Here is a 22,263-nt window from a genome sequence, read left to right as displayed (position 1 = left end):
GCCTCCAGGAATGCCTCTGACACTGAGCTCAGGGTCAGAGATTTGGGACTTACCTGGATACTTACCCAGGAAATGTTATGCTGGTTAACACCTGATCTAAATCAGAGAATAGCCAGTGTAACTGAACCGAGCACCACAACTGAAACCCACCCCCATCCCCAACACCGCCAATCAACTCCTCCGACTCGACTCTCTCTCTCCCACCACATCCCCTGACCTGACTAAGCACCTGACCTGACTCGACCACCCACCTGACCCAACCGCAACGCCCTCCCAACCCAACAGAACTACCCCACCCTCAGCTGACCCGACCAATTCCCCGACCTGACCTGACTGCCCCCCTGACCCAACCTGATGAATCCCTGAACAGAAGACCCCCCTCTCCCCGTGACCTGACCCGACTATCACCTTTTACTTGACCCAAATACCCCATTGACCTGACCCAGCCAACCCCTGACTCAACTTGAATAGCCCCCTAACCTGACTAACCACCCCCCGGCCTGCCTCAAACACCCCCTCCACCGATTTGACTACCCCTCATCCCGACTGCCCACCTGACACAAGTAGCCCACCTACCTACTCACTCACCTAGCCACCCACTCACTCATTTACTCACCTACCCACTCACTCACCCACTCACTCACTCACTCACTCACTCACCTCCTGTTCAGCCATTCAGTCATTCATTAAGCCACATTAATTCATTAAAACCACATTCATTCATTGCAGCAGCTCAAGAAGGCAGCTCACCGCCGCCTTCTCAAGGGCAGCTAGGGATGGGCAATAAATGATTGCCCCAGCCAGCGAAAACCGCATCTTGTGAATGAATTTAAAAAAAGACTTGAAAACTTTTTCGTTAAAACTTACATGAATACAGCAGCTGGTGCCATAAAAAGGGGGCATGTCCTCTCCTTCCTTCAACCCTCCGCACTTGCCCAGCTTACCCTGGAGAGGCTGTGCTGATCCATTTCTGCTTCAGCCAGGATCGGAAGTCCTGGCTGAAAAAGGGCAGTTCCGTAGGGGCACAGAAAAATTCACAGAAAGCAGGAATGTGCCCAGCATTGCCACTGACTGGAACGCGGACCGGAAGGTCTGAGCATATATTGCAGAGGGCGAATGTTCAATGAATGAAACAGACTCCCTAGTGGGATGGTGAAAGGAGATAGCATTGATTCATTGATATTGACTGATTTATTTCTAAAATTAACATTTCTGTGATGCAGTGTTTGAGTAATTTGAGACATGACATATATGATAAGTGTGACCTGCTTGGGAGAACAGGTGACTTTCAATCTATTGTTCGTAAAGCTCTCTGTCACTGCGCTTTCACACCTCATGTTTGGGTCTGTTGTAGGCTAATTGATAGAATTGATCAGTCAACAACTCTATTAATTATTGCATCATGGAGCTACCAGGAAGCAAGAAGGCAAACTAGATTAATCTTAATCTTTTCTCAACTAGCAAATCCTAGGTTCCCATATTCCTATGCTTTTAATGCATAGGAGTGCTTGCAATTGGGCTCATTATGGAAAAATCACAAGTAATGGAAAACAAAATTAAGCTTTAGGTTCAAACAGGCCAACCTTTAACTTTAAAATTAGGTCATCCACCTGATTTCCAATTAAGTTTCTCCCCCCCACCCCACCACCCTCAAAGCAATGATTCATATTAGCTTTTGTTTTTATTCACATTAGTCTGTTGTTCCTCAGCACACCAACAGCCCCCTGATATCTTGCCAGGTTGTGTTTGTTTTGGATGTGTGAATTTGGACAGTGGGTGTAGGTGGACTATATAGACAGAGGACTCTTCATAACTGAACGCAGCCATCTTTCCATGTGACAGCTGAACCTTCACAGTTCAAGCAGGAAGCCAATAGATAGTGCTGAGGGGACAGAGGATGCTGATATAGTCACTCCCCTAGCCCAGGGAAGTTGAACAAACCATAGCTTTGCAAACATGCTCCTGCTATGATTGGCTAACTGATCACTGATTTACTTCATGAATCATATAGCAGATGATTGCCTGCTTTTTCATAAATTACTATTTCTGTGATACACCATGTGAGTACTTTGAGAGATGAAATATGTAAATTTGACAATCTGACTCATGTCAGAAGGTTGTGGGTTCAAGTACCACTCTAGAGGCTTGAGTACAAGAAATATAGACTGACACTTCAGTTCAGTACTGAGGAAGAGCTGCATTGTTGGAAGTGCCTTGTTTTGAATGGGGCATTAAACCAAAACTCCATCTAACCTGTTCAGCTTGATGTAAAAGATTTAACGCCACTCTTTCGCAGAATTACAGGGAATTCCCAGTGTCCTGGCCAATATTTATCCCTCAATCAACATCACTTCATGGTTTGTGAGAGCTTGCTGTGTGCAAAGTGGCTGTTGTTTTTTCTACATTACAGCAGTGACGAGAATTCAGAAGTACTTCTTTGGCTGTAAAGGACTTTGAAGTCAAGAAATGTGCTACAGAATTGCAATATTTTAAAATATATTTTACTTTTCTTCGCTAATTTATTCTGAAACTTAGGATATTGCGCCTTCAAATGTGAACAAAATCATTTCAGAGAATGCACTGATTTGTTTTATTTTCTGGCAGCCCTTGGAAGTCTGCCATGCATAAGGTGTATCAACATAATATGTATTTGCTAAATATCAGAAATAGCGGCCATGATATTAACCACTCATTTCATGACCTGCAGGAGAGATTTGGGTGTCGGGTTAAAAATCTAAAACAGGGACTGTGTCCAGCCTTTTGAGTCCCGTTTTCTCTTTACTAACACCCTTCCCTAGCCCCTCTCCACTTCCCTGTAACTAAGGGGGGCTGATAATACCGTATACCTATGCCCTACAATGCTCATTGGATTGCAGTCTCATTAGGTAGTTGTCCATTGCTAAAGTCTGTAGTTACTCCTGACAGACAACTGCAGGTCCTGATTAGAATCAAATAGAACATGTTGGGTATAGTAGTGAGATGTGTTGGGTAACAAGACAACTAACTGCAGCATATACAGTACAGCATGGCACTCCTTTCCCCAATCCTCTAGAGAAGTGCCAGTCAGACCTATACATTTCAGAATAGACTGAATGGACCTTTTAAAAGCAGAACCATTCCATAAAAGCTTTGTTTCATCCCAATATTTGCTTCTAATTTACAGCTCCATCATATAATTACTTTCATCTCTCACTATGAAATCAATCAATAATCGGATAGTTTGAAGATGAATTTTACGTGCATCATCCACAAAGTGACACGGAGTCAAAAACAAGATCCCTGCAATGCAACGTTTTGACAGAAGTATCTTTCAAATTGACACGCTTGATTCTGCTGAACAACCATATATGTAGCATGCCACTACAAAATGCAGCATACAAGGCACTATTGTCCAAAAAAAATCACCTGCATGCACTTTCCAAGTAAAATTGTTGTGATAGCCTGGTTCCCTTTAAGTTTCCCTTTAAGATTTGGTCAGCCTGACAAATAACAACATGTACCAGCTTAGGTGCTCATATTTAGGTGCGGCAAACATCACCATAGCTCCACAGAGATCTTGCAGAATTATCTTCCTGTGCTAGCACACCAGCTGCGATACTGATAGAGTGGAAGCCCTTGCAGCTGATGGATACTCCTGGTTGATCTGCCATTACCCAAATTGCTACCTGTGGGCAATCAACGGCATTCTGCACCTATGGGAAACCGGCCAGAGACGTACATCCAAGCACCCGCTCATTCTAACTGGCATCAGCATAGACAAAGTTGACAATATTGCTGACCCTGCAAACAACCTGTCTTACTCCTAAGCTGCTGACTGAGAGAACTTGGATGTGTTTCCCACAGAGCTCTGGAAGAACCCAGAGACAAAGAAGTTGAGGCAATGGTGACTTGACCGTTGCTGGTAACACGTGGCCACCTGGTCTAGTAGGTACCAGATGATCTTCTTGGAAGCTGTAGGTGTTTGCCACCACCTGACATAACAACCTGAGACTCCAGAAGCTCTGCTATTCCCACATGTCAATGAAACTCGGCCACTGCCTGTACACCCTGTATCATGGGTAGGTGGGTAATGTCAGCAGCTATGGTAGCGCAAAGCTGTTGTTTTTCTCCAGATTATAAAATGCATTATCTTCAGCCACCGTCTTGCTATAGATGCTTATTAATAATGATCACAAATAAGTTTTGTATGCATAAATGTTATGTAAACCAATTCTTATGACCCTAATAGCAATTAAACAAATGTCATGAATAATCTTGAAAAAGTCATTATTAATGGTAAGGGCTGAATAAACTTTGTGGGATTGGCATTTATTTAATTCAGGACTTTTCATATATGATTACTTATATTTTAGTGAACATAATTTCATTGTAATGTTCAAAAAGGAGAAAGCAATCCACCGAGTCAAAATTTGACAGTCAAGCGTTCAGGAGGAAGACTTCATCTGTCCTCGATCTGTATCAAAATCATAACCATGATAATACATTCATGATTTTGTTACAAATAATGCACAGAAGAAATCTTCTTTGAAGTTTTACAAGGTTGCATAAGAGCACAAGAGGAGTAATGTTGATTTGGGTGACAGTATAAAAAAATGGTTTTGATTCAAGTGCTTGCACACATTTCTCCTGAAATTAAAGTCAGCAGGGAACTGAATCAATGTCACCCATTTGACACTATTAGCCAAAGTCAAAATTATTTTTTTTATTGTACGTTCATGGGATGTGAGCTTTGCTGGCTAGACCAGCATTTATTGTCCATTCCTAGTTGCCCTTGAGAAGGTGCTGGTGAGCTGCTTTCTTGAACTGCTGCAGACCATGTGGTGTAGGTACACCCACAGTGCTGTTAGGAAGGGAGTTCCAGGATTTTGACCCAGCGACAGTGAAGGAACAGTGATATATTTCCAAGTCAGGATGGTGAATGACTTGGAGGGGAATTCCAGGAGGTGGTGTTCCCATCAATCTGCTGTCCTTGCCCTTCTAGATGATAGTGGTTGTGGGTTTGGAAGGTGTTGTCTAAGGAGCCTTGGTGAATTCCTGCAGTGCATCTTGTAGATAGTAAACACTGCTGCTACTCTGTATCAGTGGTGGAGGGAGTGGACTTTTGTGGATGTGGTGTCACTCAAGTGGGCTGCTTTGTCCTGGATGATGTCAAGCTTCTTGAGTGTTGTGGGAGCTGCACTTATCCAGGTAAGTGAAGAGTATTCCATCAAACTTCTGACTTGTGCCTTGTAGATGGTGGACAGGCTTCGGGGAGTCAGGCGTTGAGTTACTCATCGCAGGACCTAGCCTCTGACCTGCTCTTGTAGTCACAGTATTTATATTGCTAGTCCAGTTCAGTTCCTGGTCAATGGTAACCCCCAGGATGCAGATAGTGGGGGATTCAGTGATTAGTTCCTATCTGCTGTTAAAAGGAGATATTTTGAAACAAAGTTATGAGGGAAAGACTGCCATGAGAATTGTGTAGTGTGAGGAGGTGAAATTCAACTTTGGAAGGTTTGTAAAGATGCAATAGTGGGTTAGTCCTATGTTATGCAAATGGAAGGAAGATCGAGTGAGTTGTACAATGGGCTTCGAATAAATTATGGAATATGCTCCACTTGCCTGGATGAGTGCTGCTCCAATGGCACTCAAGAGGCTTGACACCATCCAGGACAAAATAACCCACTTGAATGGCACCTCATCCACCAGCTTAAACATTTACTCTCTCCACCACCAACGCACAGTGGCAGTAGCTTGAACCACCTACAAGATGTGCTGCAGCAACTCATCAAATCTCCTTCGACAGCACCTTCCAAATCCGCAACCTCCACCACCTAAGAGGACAAAAGCAGCAGATGCATTGGAACACCACCACCTGAAAGTTCTCCTCCAAGCTGCACACCTTCCTGACTTGGAAATCATTCCTTCACTGTTGCTGGGTCAAAATCCTGGAACTCCATTCCTAACAGCACTGTGGGTATACTTACAGCACATGGACTGCAGCGGTTCAAGAAGGCAGCTCTCCACCACTTTCTCAAGGGCAATTAGGGATGGGCAATAAATGCTGGCCTAGTCAGCAATGCCCACATCCCATGAATGAAAACATAAAAACAATGCCCATTTCATGCCCTTGAATTTCACTCCCAGAATGTCAAGAGACAAGTGTGCCAATATTAACGTGGAGATATCAGGAGCAGTTGAGGGGGTGAGGATAACCAGTTATGATCAACAATATCACGTGGGAAACCCAGAAGTGAGTTCAGCATGTCGGTCTGTGGCTTTCTAATGTAGCCAGCTCATTATCCTATCATACCAGGGTTTGGTATTGATTGAACTGCAGCCAGCATGATGAAAACCTGTATGATCTGATCACATCTCCAGTACTTAAAGACCAATCCAAATAATAAATCTGCAAGAGCATGGGGTTGAAAACAACAGATGAAGAGCTCACAGAACAGAATCAAGATGATCAAAGGCTGTGCCCCACTTTAAAGACATCCACTTGATGCGCTACTGGAATTGTGAGGAACTGGAAGAGAGATGCTCTCCCCAGCAATGGGAAGCAGATTTCTGCTGCTGACACAAATAAGACATAGCTGGACATAGCCCAGGAAGTCAATGGCAGGGGCATTCTGTCACGCTTTTGGATTCAGCCCAGGAAGTGCCTTAATTACGTAACTGAGTCAGGAAAGGTGAGTATTGTTGAACATTCACCAACATTTTGCTGTGTGCACCACCCTGCCCCTCACTCTGGCTTGTTAAACATACTCCATCACATCACTCCTTGCACCCACTTACCTTGCAAGCACACCCTGCACATCCTCATATCTCCATCTTTCCATGCACCACCTTGTGCAGTTTTATGCTTCACCCTGATGGTCATCCTCTGCAAATGCATTGCATCCATCGGTAAATACATGTCATCACCATTACTCATTGATATGTTCTTTCCTCCTTTGAGGGAAAGATTGTAGAGAACACAAAGGAGAGAGCTAGAACTAGTCATCCAAAGATCTCACAATTCACAACTGCACAGGAGATGCTAGAGATCAGAGGTTTTTCAACATCCTTGGCTGGTGGACTTAGGGAGACAGGAGCCTCCTAGTTAATTGTTCACACAATTAAATTATCAGCGACCCTCATGCCATATAGCACTGTCATGGTGACTTAATTTCAACAGCGAGTGAAATATGATCATCCTTACAATTACAAGTTGCAAAAAATTTACCCAGCCAACACTAATTAATTTACCTCCAACTGGGTCACACACATATGGGGAAATAGTTGGTGGGTGTTGCAAAGGAGCTGATTTGTTTTAAGAGTGCACGCTTACCATTGTAAAGGAAATATTATTTTTTCCTACTTTAAAGCAGGCTTGTGCAATTGTGTTGTGTGTGTATGCTTGTGTGTGTGTGTGTTTGTGCATGTGTTTGTGACTAATTTAATTAAATAAAGGTGGTCAGACTGCAAGGTTTGAATCATCAAAGGGATTAATTGTAAAAACAGGCATTTTGAAATGGAGATGGGTGAGCTAAGGTGAAGTCCCAGTTGATGCAGTATGAATGTAATTTGCATTTGTAGATAAGCTGAGAGGTTGTTTGATTTCAAAGGGACAGGATAAGATGTTTTACAACTGGCAAAATAGAAAAGACAAAGTTCTTATGTTTATTTTTCCAGAAAGTGCTGGCCTTAAGGACAACATGAAAGATTTTTATATTCTGGGAAAAGTAACTTCCAAAGAAAGGTCGAAACAATGGGATTTACAGATCAAAAGGGGGACAATATATTTAAAGAGGGGTGGAAAGCTGTCTGGGGATGACCATGTGAGATCTTGAAAGGTGGGCTGTGTGAAACAGATCGGTGAAGTAGCATCCTCTAACTACCCCAGAGAAGTGTTCGCTTGTTCAGAGAGCAAGGTTTTGTTAAAAGACTTGGAATTCCATCAAGGAGTGAAAGGGGGAGAGAAGCTGTGAAACACCTCCCTTATAGCAACCATGGGTGCTTTTGGGATTGTTGCCTGAAAAGATGTTTATTTGAGAGTATAGTAAAGTAGAGATCTTTTGGGGAGTGTTGTAAGACTAACTTTAACTGTGTAACCTTAAACTTGTGTGTTTAAATTTATTTTCTTTTGTTAATAAATGTTTTAATTTAATCTTTAAAATCTCAAAAGGTGGTAGTGGTACTTCTAATTTCAGTGCACAAACCTTCTCGTAATAAAAAGTAATTGCAAAATCGTTGTGATAGCCTGGCCAATCTTCCCTATGGGATTTGGTCAGCCTGGCAATTACCACCGGCCACATCATAACAACATGTACCAGCTTAAGGTACTTAAATTTAGGTGGGGCAAGTGCCACCACAGCTTCATGGAGATCTTGCAGAATTACCTTCCTGTGCTAGCACACCAGCTGTGATACTGATAGAGTGGAAGCCCTTGCAGCTGACGGATACTCCTGGTTGATCTGCCATTACCCAAATTGCTACCTGTGGGCAATCAATGGCATTCTGCACCTATGGGAAACTGACCAGCGATGTAAATCCAAGCACCCGCTCATTCTAACTGGCATCAGCATATACAAAGTTGACAATATTGCTGACCCTGCAAACAACCTGTCTTACTCCTAAGCTGCTGACTGGCAGAATTTGGATGTGTCTCTCACAGAGCTCTGGAAGGATCAAGAGACAAAGAAGTCAAGGCAATGGTGACTTGATAGTTGCTGGTAACACGTGGCCACCAGTAGGTACCAGGTGGTCTTCTCGGAAGCTGTTGTGTTTGCCACCACCTGACACGACAACCTGAGACTCCAGAAGCTCTGCTATTCCCACATGTCAATGAAACTCAGCCTCTGCCTGTACACCCTGTATCATGGGTAGTGCCTCCTGCAAGCTGCAAGCCTCTGCTGCTCCCCTCTATGATGTCCACTTACAGGTTTCACAACAGCAGGCTGCTTATGTTGCTGCAGCTGTTGCTGGTGGTGGTCATATTGCTCATCCGCTCAAGGTCCAATCAAAGTTAGTCAGATGTGATCCTGATGTTATTAAGGAAACCTCTAAAGTATAGAAAGTAAATTCTCAGCAAATGCATTGTGAACAACCCCTTTCCACTAGTCAGTAAGAACATTGTTCTAAGCATATAATTCAGTACTTTCATGAGTTTTAATCAGCCCACCCCAACTGATGTTGTGTTTTCACCTGTTTTCACTGGCGAGTTACAGGAAGCCCAGGAAAGCAGTGGGGCATTAAGTTTAAAAGTCACTTGAAATATTTCTCCAATTGAGTGATTAGCCCAGGCCCTGCAAGAGAGTGTGTAATCAGCTTAATGCTCTCTGGTTGAGTTCAGGTTTGTGTTGGATCCGACTTCACAATGTACGTGCATTTCTCTCAGTTTTCACCTACTCCACGCCAACAACTCCTCGAGGTTAAAATCCATCTCCCTCCACCCCTAGTCCCCTCCCTGCACCCCCCTGCCCTCTCACATGACAGCGTGCAGTGACCTGAACTTGGAGAGATATAAGGAACAGCCAAGGAAGGCTAAAAATAAAATAAGGGGTGAATTATAGAGGCTGGGTGCACTCAGAGGGCCAGCAGCAGGGCCAGAAGATGCACCCTTGTCCCAGCAGCACCACTGGAAATGGTGGCCACTACTGGAACTGCGGGCAGGAAATGAGCTGCGATGGAGCCAGACTTAAAATTAAGTCGGGGGTCTCACTGGGGCTAGGCTGGCAGGCCCTGCTGTGGGGGATGAGGGTCAGGCATTGTCAGGGCAGAGGGGGGAGGGGAACCCAAGAAGGAGAATTACCTTGGTGGGGGGGACTCCAATGGGCACAGGAGGCCAGCAAAGGAGGTAAATCCTTTGCCTGACCACCAATCCACCAGGTTTCACCTGGCCGGCTGGACACTTGGTACCAGCCTCCCCTACCACAGATAAAAATCCAGCAATAGCAGGGGGAGGCCCTTAAGTGGCCAGTAATTGGTATTTCAGGGGCCATAAAATTCTGATTTCAAAGCTGAGAAAAGGAATATGGAAATAAACTTGTGAGTGACATCAGGATTACCATTGATATCGGAGTACAAGTTGACCCAATTTGAAGCCTTGAAAAATCCCTTCAAAAACATGGGTCGACTTATACGATGAGTATAAAAGTGAACTATTGGTGTGGGTGTTTGTCATTCGCCATGCAGGGTCTGCTCTACTTGGACGTGTCTTAAACTCCCATTTATCTTCACAACACAGTCCATGTCACCTGCTTGATCCATTGCACCCAGTTATAAGGTACCGACCGGTTAAGTAAAACATCCATTTGTGGAGTGAAGACATGAGGCTGACAATGCGAGCATGGCATGTTGTGGCTGAAAAATAGAGTTGTCTTAAACAAGGGGTTGACTTAAACACCGCGGCCTACAGTAAGACAAAGGGCGGGATTTTCCAGCCCTGCCGGCTGCCGGGAATGTCCGGTCTCGCCGAAAGTCAATGGGGTGGAAAATCCCGGCCAAAATGTTCTTACAATGATATTAGAACAAAAGGGAAGTTAATGGTTATGTGAGCCCTCAAATTAAATAGATGGGTTTAACATTGTAAATGAAAATAAGAAGCTGACAGGCATGTTGAATAATTACTTTGTCAGCCTTGACAGTAGAGAAAAAGATAACTGATATTCAGGGGAAATTTATAATGAATCAAGTACTGTAATTCAGCAAAGCTAACATAAGCAAGAAAACAGTATATAAAAAAAGGAATGGCACAAAAGGCTGACAAATCCCCAGGACCTGATGGTTTCCAACCCAGAATTTCAAAAAAGCAATGAGGAAATTGTAGATGCGTTATCCGTTATCTTCCAAAGATCTTTCAATACAGGAATTGTATCTTTAAATTGGAAAATTGCAAATGTAATTCTAATAGTTCCGAAGGTGAGAGAAGGCAGTTAAGAAATTATAGACCTGTTTATTCAGCATCTGCTGTGGGGACGTATTGGAATCTATAATTAAGTATAAAGTGACTGAGCATGAGAGAAATTTGATTTGGTTAAGGAAAGCCAATATGTATTTGTAAAGCCAAAGTTCTGATGTAAAACCAACAATCTGGGGCAGAATTTTCTGGCTGACGTGCGGGTGGTGGGGCCTGCACGTCAGCGCTTAAAATGGCGCGCGCTGATGTCACGCGAGTGTCCCGACGTCAGCGTGCGGCATCGCGATATTTTGGTCGGAAGGCACGCACAGCAGTAGGATGCGCGCCCGCTATTAATAAAAGACCTCGTTAAGGCCCTTAACTTGCCAATTGTCTAGGATTTTGAGGGGCCCGTACGAACTTTGGGTCGGCGCAAGGGCCCAACGGGCAGGCGGGTAGGAGATTTTTTATTAAAACTCATGCACTGGCGGGATATGTGGGCTCAGAGGGGTTGTTCATGTTTTTCATTAAGAATTTAATGCAGGAAGTGTTTTAAACTTGCCTGTGTGATTGTTAGCAGTTCACATCAATTTCCAAGAGCTTTTTCTGTACTTTGAAACCAGGCTGCAGACAGTAATCTTTCCCGGGCCTGCAGCTTTCCGGAGGCCTCCATTTAGCCCGGGGGTATGGGTTCTGACATCTCCACTGGAGGCAGCTCCTCTGAGGAGAAAGGGAGGGATAGAATAAGGAGGAGGCCAGAAGTGGACAATCAGCCTCCATGGGAGCCACCTTTGGGAGGCCAGGCACAGGTACATGGGGCATAGGGCCAAGAGGTTGTCCAAGGTGGAAGGGGCCACAGAAGACGCCACTATCCTGCTGCCAGGGTATACAGGCGGCGAAGCAGCTACCTCAATATGACTGAGGTGCAGTGCTGAAGGAAGCTCCATATGTCAAGAGAAACAGTCAACTATATCTGTCAGATGATTGGCTCTGAGATCTCCCCTAACTGTAGGGGAGCCAGTTCATTGAAGCTCACAGTTACCCTCCACTTCTATGCCTCTGGCTCTTTCCAGGGCTCGGTGGGTGATCTTTGCAGTGTCTCCCAATCAGCTGTCTGTACTTGTGTCAAGCAGGTTACAGACACTGTTCAGACATGCATTGACCTTCATCCACTTCTGCTGCAACCAGGCAAGTCAGGCACAGCGATCCAAAGGCTTCGCAGTGATTGCTGGCTTCCCCTGCATTCAGGGTGTAATAGACTGTACATATGTGGCCATCAAGGCGCCAACAGGTGAGCCTGGTGCCTTCGTCAACAGGAAGGGATTCCACTCCATGAACGTGCAGATAGTGTGTGATCACAGGATGCAGATTCTGCAAGTTTGTGCAAGGTACCCAGGCAGCTCCCACAACGCCCACATACTCAGACACTCCCAGGTGCCGGGACTCTTCAGTGCTCTGGCTCGGCTGGATGGTTGGTTGCTGGGTGACAAGGCCTATCCCCTCCAAAGTTGGCTCATGACGCCTCTCCGCCATCAAATAACAGAGCTGAGCAGCGGTACAATAGAAGCCAGGGCACCACAAGGGCTGTGGTGGAGAGAGCCATCAGTCTTCTCCAGATGCTCTTCCATTGCCTGGATCGCTCAGTGTGCGCACTCCAGTACCGCCGAGATCGCGTCTCTGTGATAGTGGTAGCATGCTGCGCCCTGCACAATCTTGCGCTGGAAAGGGGGGATGCAGTTGACGATGAAGACCTTGACGCAGTGGATGAGGCTGCACATGATGAATCCAGCAGTGGTTCAGAGGATGAGGAAGCACAGGGTGATGATGAGGGGCAGCACGATGACCCGCATTTACATCAAGGAGGCAGGGATGCCTGGGACAATTTAATCCAAAGAACCTTCAGCTAGCTCCATACACATGGATCTGCAGGATCAGCATTGCCTGGCACTTCCACACGTGGCACTTAGATGCCACATCTTCCATCTGTTCAGCTGCAAATAAGGGCTTAGTACAGAAACATCAATGTCCACTCAAACACTCATGATAAATATGTGAAAAAGAAAAATGCACCACAAACAAAAGACCCTCAGCCATGGTGACAAAGGTGGACTTTATTTTGTCCAAACAAAAAACACACCACTTGTTAGCGATCACGAAAATATGGGTCCCTATTCTAAGGCCAACACAAAATCACCAGCGGCATACCCGGGGAGTGCATAATGTGCCTTATGCTTATGTTTTTGGGTGCTACGTCTAGGTGCCGTCCCATCGCTCGGAGTGGCTTGTGAGACAGCCTGCTGGCTCTGCTGTCCTATTGGGCTCAATGACCTTGGTGGGCCTCATCTGGCCCGTGGAGCCTGTGATGGCCCTGCCAGGGAGGGAGTGGCCAGTTCCTGAACTGGCACCTCCCCAGTTGTCACAGTCTCAATGGAAGAAACGTTGACTGGCAGAGGGGCAGAGGAGCTGCTGCCCTCACCCGGAGCGCCCTGAGAGGAGCTCGCAGCGACGACAGGCAGCTGCTGCGCCGATGTGAGGTCCATTTTGCTCCCTGCTCACCACAGGTGCATGGGCACCGAGTGCCGGCGCCTGGTATCCACAACATCTCCCACAATGGGAAATACCACCTGTGGCCAGTACCGCTGTGAGGGCTTGCAGGTCAGAGCGTAACCCAATCATATTTTGATCCATTTGGTGGAAGCCCCTCTCTATGGGAGTCGCCAATCTCTCATTAAAGGAATCCTGATGCTCTGCCCTGAGGGCGGATTCTTCATGTTCACTCTGCCAAGACTCCTCCGTCGCAGAGAGCAACTGAACCACTCACTCATGCAACCCTGCCAGATGCAAACACACTTCCTGCCGCCTGTCCTGCAGCTGCTGCAATGGGAACAACTCCAGAGGCACATCATCAGTGCCGGACTCAGCATGTGCCTCGTCCCCTGCAGCCCTCCGGCTGCTGGCGCCATCGACACTCTCTGCCCCTACCATCTCCTCCAGCGATCGTGATGTGCCCTCTCCACTGTGACCCGGGACACTAGCCGATGGTAAAGTCCCCACCGAGGTATGTGTGTCTGCGCTGGTGCCTGGCTGGCTGAAATGATGTGCCGCAAGTTGCACATGTTGGGCCTCAGGTGTGGAGGGGGTGCTGTGGTGTGGACGTGTGGGTCGCTCTGGTGGTGATGCTGAAATTAACAACAAGGACAGTGCATCAGTTAGCGTTCATTCACTTCAACCTTTCATTCCTTTCCCCCCCAGCCTCATAAGTCGCTCACTCTTCAAGACCCTAAGGAGAAGAACATTGGTGAGGTGGAAAAGAGTCAAGATGGGCCCCAACCATTAAACGCACATGCAGACAGGCTGGTCAGATGGCCTCAGGAATGCCACAAGTCATGTTATGAAGCATAGGAGTGGAGAGAGTGCAGAGGTACCTGACCTGGATGCATTCTGGCCTGGATAGTTGCGGGGCTGAGGAAACATCGCAAACAGTAACGACATTTGCTGTCGAGATTGAGAGGTCACGTTATTGCCCTTCATTCTGTAAGGAGGGACAAAGACCAAGTGGCCAGAAGGCAACATTTCCCCTTGGCACAGGGATGAGTAACGTGGTGGCATTCATCCAAGTTGAGTGCCACGATGTTCACAGCTGAGGTGCTGAGGACCTTTTGGACAAAGTAATGTGGGACGCACTGGCTGAAAGGGTGCTGGAGGTCCCAAACCCCCCTTGGCTGTGCAGCAGCGATCCAATGGCATGTGAGACCATGGTGATATTGGTCACAAATGGGATAAGGTGACTTTGGAAGGTGGTGGAGACGCGAATCCTCAAGGGGACGAGGGTCCCTCCTGTATGACCCACACGTCAGAGTGTCTCAGTCTGTGAATGAGCAGTGTTGCAGCATTAACGATTGCAGCAACCATCAGTGGTTTGGATGGTGGTCAGACAGAGTGGATGGGACAGTGGACCTCAAATACCTGCCCGCTGGACCCCAGCCTCGCCGCCCCTGGCCGCACTGGCCACCTGCCTCCAGCCCAGCTCCATGGCCTACTCCTCGAAGGGTGTGAGGCGCTGCAGGAGGGCGCGCCCGCCTCCAGTCCTCAGACGCTCCTGGGAATTGTGGTTACTTTTTGCCTGCAGAACAGAGGATTTATTGGGGCTGATCGCTCATGTACTCTGCACGCCCACACCGCACCCCAAACATAATGGCCCATCTAAGGCCTCCAGCGGCTCCTGTCCACACTACTGGTGATCAGTCCCCAGAAGATAGTACGGCTGGTCCCAAACCCTCTCCCCCAACGGCCACCTTGGACACATTCGGCGTCCATCACTTTGAATAGCACACGGGTCTTAGCGCCCATGGCAAGGAGGCACAACTAGGTGCGGCGCCGATGCCAGCAGATGGCACTTGCTCAAAACACCTTGAGGCACCCCTTGCACCATCTCATTACCATCAATTTGACATGTGTTGGAGTTCTGAGTATGTGTCGTGCGGCCTCCCCTGCAAGTTGCCCCCAGACTACTCAAATGCCACAAAGACCAACATATGCTGCGGGGAGAACCCTTCTTCTCCTCAACCACTAAGGCTGGTGTAAGCATGGTCGGTACCCATTTGCCCACCCAGCGTGCGACAGATGCCATATGCAGTAACGACAGGAGGACATGGTGTGGGGTGGGGGGGGGGGTCAAAGGCTAATGCTGCCTTCTGTGTCAAATGGCCAAGACAGACATGGTACTCACCCTCCCAGAGCGCAGCAAATCATTGAATCGTTTCCTGCACTGTGTGCCAGTGCACCGCACATCATCATGGGCACTTACAACCTCACCCACCTCCTCCCACGCCTGGCTGCTGACATGGAGGGCCCTCCTCCTCCCATCCTCCAAATACAGAAGTTGCCGACGGATAGACATCTCTTGCACGAGGACAGCAAGGCATGCATCGGAAAATCGGGGGGCACAGTGGCGCCCCACTAGCCTCTCCTGCAGGCTGCCCCGCTCCTCCTGCTCATGCACCTCTCTCCCTCTCTCTGCGAGTGGCCATGGGGCACTGCCTCAAGCAGGCTGCCTGGCCACTCTTTATACAGGCTGCTGGCTCCCCATTGGAACTGGCAGTCTGAGGCCGCCCACCCCCGCGGCTATTTTCTCGTTCTCCACAGGAGTCGCCAGCGGCAATCGGCCACCCGGCCACCTGACCAGCAAATGGAAAATTCTGCCCATGATTTGCATGTCTTAAATGCTCATTAAAAATGCCAATTGCCGGAATTATGTTTCCCCTCCCAAACTTGCAGTGGGAAATCAGACTGGTCTGACTCACATTTGGAATTGACTGGCGTGCAGCTGTCCACCCTCATTCCTCTTGTGACTTTGAGGTGAGTGTGACATTCAATATCTACCTGCAGAGACCTAAATTGTGACGGGGGGAGTGGGGGGTGGTCAGGGGTGGGGTGTGGGGTGGAAGGAAGATGGAGACATGGGGGCCAATGGACAATGGTGGAGTTGGAGAGTTGGTGGCTCAAAGACCAACATATGCTGCAGGGAGAACCCTTCTTCTCCTCAACCAATTGCTCTGGAAGGGTGAGTACCATGTCTGTCTTGGCCATTTGACCCAGAAGGCAGCCTTAGCCTTTGACCTCCCCCACCATGTCTTCCTGTCATTACTGCATAGGGGATCTGTGGCACGCTGGGGGGTGGTGATGGGGAAGGAAGCTGGAGCCCAACATGGAAGACCAGATTGCAGACAGAGAAGGAGGTGGATGGGAATGGGAGTGATGCACGGAGACTCCGGAGTAGGAGCGGGGGAGGGTTGTGTTAGTGTGGCACAGGAGGGATGGTTTGCACAGACACTCATGGAGGTCAGGGAGGGGTAAGGCTTACACATGAGGGATGGGTTGCACAGAGACTCATGGGAGTTTGGAGGGACACTGTGTTGTCATCAGTAAAGAAGGAATGGAAAAGCTCATTGAAAGACAGTCATAGTACCTGGTCCAGGGCCAAATAGTCAGGGTGAGAGATTAAAGGCAGTCCTAGGGCTTTGTGTGCCTCATAGTCAGGGTGAGAGATTAAAGGCAGTCCTAGGGCTTTGTGTGCCTCATAGTCAGGGTGAGAGATTAAAGGCAGGCCTGGGCCTTTACAAGCCATGCAACAGAGCTATGCATGGCATGCACATTGTAGTCCTGATCCAGGGAGGGGAAAGGGCTGTTTATCTAATTGGGATAAGGCAGAGCTTGGTGTGCAGGGCATGGTCATGGTTTTGCAGCTGGTGGCCATGGGCTTGTCTGGCTTGGTACTGGGCTGCAGATGGGATGGTCATGCTTGTTGGGGGGGGTGCATCTGCAGCCTGCAAATGGGGAATACGTAATAAAGAGGGGAGGTTGCCAAAACTCTCCTGGGGGTGGTCATCTCTATATGTGACCATGCACACAGCCTCGAGATGGGGAGGGGTGGAGTTCACATTGGGCACGGGGGGCATCTACAGTGATGGGTTCAGGTGGGAGGGCTGGAATGTTGCCTACAATTATGATGGGATTCAGGATTACTCGGGAGGCTGGAGAATAACTGAGGGAGCTCTACCTGCACACCGTGGGGTTCCAGGAAGATTGGAGGGAGCTGAACACTGACAGGGGGAGGGACGAAGCTGGTCTCAAAATAAAAATGCAACACCATGATCTTGAAAGCCCAAAGCTGTTGCGCCGTTTGAAATTGAAACTGGGTTAGAATCTACATGGCAGGGGTCTGAGGCAGTGTGGGAGGAGCCCAGGGCTAGACTAAGGGGCCTTTTCAGGTGGCACCCTCAAAATGCTTAGAGTCACAACATTGAAATAGAGTCAGAGCTGAGAGAAAAGAGGAAGCCTTGCTTGAGAAGGTGCAAGTGGAGATATTGCCTTTGGTGCACTTTAATGAGAGGCTGCAGGAGTCAATGGCTTCATAATACACCTGAGATTTAACAAAGAGATATGTGAGAATGGGAAATGCAGGCAATTGTTAAGGAAGCACAGCTGCTGCATATCTGCCAGATCATCAATGAAAGCCTCTAAGGTGCTTTCTCCAACTGGCATGGATGATGGGCCAAAGGGCATCTGGTCATTGCTGAAGTGCAAGTTCAGCTTAATCAGCATACAAGATCAGAGTTTGCAGGAGTGCCTTTGGTAAGGTGGCACATTTCATGAATGTGTCCAACCCTCTCTCAACCTCTGTGGGATTGAGATGTCAAGTGTCAGAGTTGGCACTATGGCCACCTAGATATGTGAGCGTGCACCTCAGCTGCAAGGCTGTCTCAGTGAAAAGCTAGTACCACAGACACAGCTGTACAGCATGATATTGTATTTGCACGTGGGAGGTCCACTTTAATTTCCCAATGTTCATTTAATCTCTTGCATCCATCAATCCCTAGGGAGAAAGTGGGTTTAATAATGGAGCCTGTGCCAAATGCTTCTTGATGGCAGCGATCCGATTGAGGAGGAGGAGAAGGGCCCGGCACTGCCTAGCCCAGCTTCGAGGGGAGGCCCGGCCTGAGGTCCATGGTCCAGTGGAGCCCCAGCAATGCCCAGAGAATGAGGAGGTTAGACCTTTCCCATGGAGGCAACTCACACAACCAAGGAACTACCAAAGAAGACTTTCCTATCTGGAGACAAGCGACAGACAATGCCACACATGTTTGCGCTTGTCAAAAAATGTGGTAGGTCATATCTGCCACATTCTTTGGGAGGATCATCCCCTGCCAATGGCCCTGAAGGTCACCGCCGTGCTCAATTTTCTTGCCTGCGAATCATTCCAGGGATCCACAGGGGACCTATGTGGCATCTCTCAATCCTCCGCACATAAAGGTATCAAGAGATACCTCTTGACAGGTGCCCTCTATAGTAAGGGTCATCACTATGTGAAGTTCACACTTGATGAAGCTAACCAGGCTGCTGGGTTCCTGGGATTTGCAGCTATCTCAGGCTTCCGTAGAGTACAGGGTGCAATCGATTGCACACATGTGGCATTGCGAGACCATGACACCAGCCCCTGATGTTCATTAACAGGAAAAGGTTCTATTCCCTGAATGTTCAGCTGGTTTGCGATCATCAAAAGCACATCACGCAAATTTGTGCCAGATACCCTGGGATTTCCCATGACTCATACATCCTGAGTCACTCCCAGATGCCACACATAGTCGAAGGGCCTCAGCAATTGCAGGGCTGGCTGCTTGGGGATAACAAGTACCGCTCAAACGATGGCTCATGACACCCATGTGTTGTCTTCTGAGGAAGAGAGATACAACAAGGCGCATAAGGTGGCATGATCCATCATCGAGCAGAGCATTGGCATCCTGAAGATGCGATTCCGATGTTTGGACCACTTAGGTGGGGCTCTGTATTACTCTCCACAAAGGGTGTCATGCATAATCGTGGTCTGTAGCACCCTGACACAACCTGGTGCTTCAAGGGGGAATCCCTTGAGGGGGAGACATGGAGCAGGCTGAGAGCTCCTCGGATGATGAAGAGCAGGGCGGGCAGGAACCCGAAGAGGGAGATAAGGGTCAACTTCCACATGTGGATGCCACCCAAGAAGCATGACATGGAAGACGTGCCCGTGCCACATTTATAGTCACAAGTTTCCAGGGCGATTAAGGAACAGGCAACGGGGCACAGCCACATTCCTTCTATCCCTTAGTGCCATGCCAGTTCACTAAAAGGCCTTTACAACCAGTGACATCAAGAGCAAGTTCAGCATTCGGACTTGCACCTTCAACCCTCATGACTCACTATACCCTTATATTTGGAATGGTCAGTGATGAACCCTGTACTTGTGTGCCCTGGGAGGTGAAAGTGGGTACAACAGTGCAAACACTGCATCAGATGACTGATGCAGTCATCGCCACCTTTATGAGAAACTTTCAGCGGACACTGAGATGCACGAATGGTTGGAGAGACCATCATGGTTGCAGGTCTAGAAAAACTCAGCAGGTCTGGCAGCATCGGCGGAGAAGAGCACAGCTGACGTTTGAAGGGTCATGAGGACTCGAAATATCAACTGTGTTCTTCTCCGCCGATGCTGCCAGACCTGCTGAGTTTTTCCAGGTATTTCTGTTTTTGTTTTGGGTTTCCAGCATCCGCAGTTTTTTGTTTTTATATTATGGTTGCAAGTCTTGTGTTTTGGCACCAATGAAGTCAGCCATCTCATTTTGAGAGACAGTTAGAACTATCCTTCCAAGGTGAGTGAGCACGCCTAACTCCATGTTGCCTTGTAAGGAATTTGGTCACTAACACATTTTTCAGACACTTCCAGTTAAGAGTTTGACACATCTCCCTGACATAACACAAGGGTAGAGTTGCTATCATGCGTCATCTGCACATCACATAAATGTGAAGCACGCAAAGGGAGGTGAACACTGAGTGGGAGCATGGCTCACCCTCCCAATGAGAGGGCACATAGATGCATATACACAATGCTTTCAAATGACAAGGCCATTCTCATGAACAGCAAAGTGTATTTACAAAGATGCATGATATAGACAGTGATTGAACACCCGTGACCCAGAAGTTATGTCAAAGCCTCTTAATTTTTCTAACTCTACCATTACATCTTGGTGCATCTCCAGCATCAGCAGTAGAGGTGGAGTCAGCCTGCTGACTGCTACACCCTGTTGTCTTTGATGACCTTGGCAGGAGTTCTCTAGAGGGCCGTGAACTGAAGGGTCTCCCTGAGGAGAAGGGGCTCCTGCAGGGAGGTCAAGGTGTCCCGCCGCCCTCTCACCTAGCCACTGTTGGATCCCACCAATGCCTAAAGTGATGGGGTGCAGGTCTGAGCGCAAATCCGGCAGCACCCGATGGACCAAGGTCTCCAAGGCAGTCATCACCCTTCCCATGGCACCCTTCTCGAGGCGCTCACATGGCACAATATCTGAGAGAATGCAGATGAACTCCTTCATCCCTTGCTCTAATTTGTTGACTGCCTCTCGCAACTCTGCCTGATTTTTTGCCGCCTATCATTGCACTTTCAGCATGTGTGACATGGCCATTTCCAGAGGCTCATCGTTGGACTCGGACTCAGCGGCTGCCTGATCCCTAGCAGTCTTCCAGGTGCCAGAGACCTAGGCTGTCACTGCCTCCAGCTGCTGTGGAGATGTGTCAGTGAGGTGTTCCCCAAAATGTGACCCTGAGCCTACTCTATAAATATGACCCACAAGGGCGTGTGTCTCTGAGATGCTGGACAGTGCAGGTGAACACAGTCACGGGTCTTCTTCAAATAACTCCTCAGCATCCTCTTCCAAGGTGGCCTGGGGGCTGGGTTGGCTCTGGTGGTCTGTCTGGACTTGCTGGTGCCTGTAAGAGAGAGCAGATGGATTTAGTTCATGAACAGGCTGAATACAAAATTGCATGTCACTCACTGAGAATGTTGGGATGGGATCAACTCACGGGGGGCTAATCTGTACTGGCTTGCTGGGAGAGGCTGATCTCGCCTTTCCCTCTGATCTCTGTCCTTGCCCACCAACTCTGCGGCATCCTTCTCGAATTTGGACAGCTCTAGGTTGTCAGCACTCCTTCCTCCAGTCTTGGGTCTCTCCTTCTTGTTGTGCATGTGCTTGGCCTGCATGAAGACAAATGGATGGAATGTGGTGAGAAGAGATGGAGCAGAGGTTGAGTGCTGAGCCTTCCCCAGTAAGGGTCGTGGATGGAGCTTATGCAGCATGATTTACAGCAAGAGAGTGTGAGAGAAACAGTGTGGTCATTTACAGCAAGAGGGTGTGAGTGGAGCAGGGCCTTTAAAATGAGAGAGTGAGAGAAGAGCGTGAGACCATTAAAGAGTGCGAGAGGGAAAAGAACATGGAGAGCAGCTGATTGGTGTGTAGGATTGGTGAGTATTTCTAATCTTTACAGTAAAGTAAGGTCTTTAGTTTGTGTTTAGATCTTTAGTCTTTTTTTTCTCTTTTTCCTAAAGATAACTTGTTAAGTATAAGATCGATATTGGTGTGTATAAAAAAATAATTATAATAAAGTGTAAAGAGTGGGGATACTAGAGTAATTAATTAATACATAGAACAAAATACTATCATGATGGCAGGATGGGTTATGTGTTGCTGGTGCAGCATGTGGAAGCTGCTGAACACCAAGGTGATCCAGAACGAACACATCTGTACCAAATGTCTGCAGCTCAAGGAACATCGGATCCAAGTTAAGGAGCTGGAGTCCGAGCTGCAGACATTGCACCACATCAAGGAAGGGGAAAGTTACCTGGGCACTTCGCTCCAGGAGGCAGTCACACCCTCAGATTAGGTCATTTAAATTTGGTCTGTGATCAGGGACAGGAGGGTGTGACTGCAGGTGAAGCAGGTTTGGGGACCTGGGAAGTAGCGTTTGAGGTGCCTTGGCCCCTGCAACTGTCCAACAGTTACAAAGTTCTTGCAAGCTGTTTGGATGAGAGAGGGGAC

Source organism: Cetorhinus maximus, chromosome 7 (assembly GCF_964194155.1).
Source record: "Cetorhinus maximus chromosome 7, sCetMax3.hap1.1, whole genome shotgun sequence".
NCBI lineage: Eukaryota > Metazoa > Chordata > Chondrichthyes > Lamniformes > Cetorhinidae > Cetorhinus > Cetorhinus maximus.
This window is presented reverse-complemented; position numbering follows the sequence as displayed.